Genomic DNA, 981 nt, shown 5'->3' with positions numbered 1-981 from the left:
CCGGCCCCCTGGCTGCCAGCACACATCTCTTCTCCCTCCATGAGTCTAGAGTCCTCAGGTGCTCCATCTTTTCATGTCATTATCTCTGCCTCCATCTCTGATTGTCTCCATCGCTGCTTTTCTGGATAGGGTCCCACACTCTGCTCTTGCTCTTCTCCTTTGATGGTCCCAGGGTCCTCTGCTCCAGGACTGTAAGATCAACCACTAACCCCTTTTTGCTAAAAAATGTTTACCTTTACAGTTGTGAGAATCACAATTAGTCATGATAACAATTACTCACTATTGAATCATGAAAGTGTCATCCACATCTGCTTTCACCAGACCTGTCTAGACAGGATGAAAACCACTCAATGGGAATTCTACCTTCCCCCATGAACTCTGAATCTAAACTTATTCTTGTAAGCCAGTCACTTCATGCCTTACAGTGCCCCCATTTTAGGTATCCAATGTCTAAGCTGCCCATACCTATCAACAGTGTGTACAGAGGGGATGGGAATGATCCTTGCTGTAAAGATTATTTCCCTCTTAGTTTGTATTTTAAGCTACTACATCCATAAATATAGGTCAAGTTCATCAGATTGTAACAATTTACACTTATTTAAAAAATTTTTTTTTTCCTTCCCTCTTTTTCTTCCTCTAGTCAGATTCTGAACATCCATCCATTGGAGCTAGGTCCAATGGGCACTATCTGAGAATTTGGGTGCCCTTGTGCATAGTCCCTCACTTCATATCAACTGGACACCTCACTCTCAGCTCTAGCCCTCTGTGGCCAGGTCCTTGTCCATGGGCTCAGAAGTTCCCAAGTCTCACTGTACTTCAGGCCAACCAGCTCTCACCATAATCTAGGTTGATGTACCTTGATCGGACTCAGCCCACCTCTTCATTGCTGCTTTTCCTTCACTTCCTCTCACCAGTAGACCAATGTGGTCGCCAGCAAGCTTACATGCCTCCTCGTATATTCCCTTTGAGTTTCAGTCTAGC

The sequence above is a fragment of the Chrysochloris asiatica genome, unplaced genomic scaffold, assembly GCF_000296735.1.
Source record: "Chrysochloris asiatica unplaced genomic scaffold, ChrAsi1.0 scaffold00107, whole genome shotgun sequence".
NCBI classification, from domain to species: domain Eukaryota; kingdom Metazoa; phylum Chordata; class Mammalia; order Afrosoricida; family Chrysochloridae; genus Chrysochloris; species Chrysochloris asiatica.
This window is presented reverse-complemented; position numbering follows the sequence as displayed.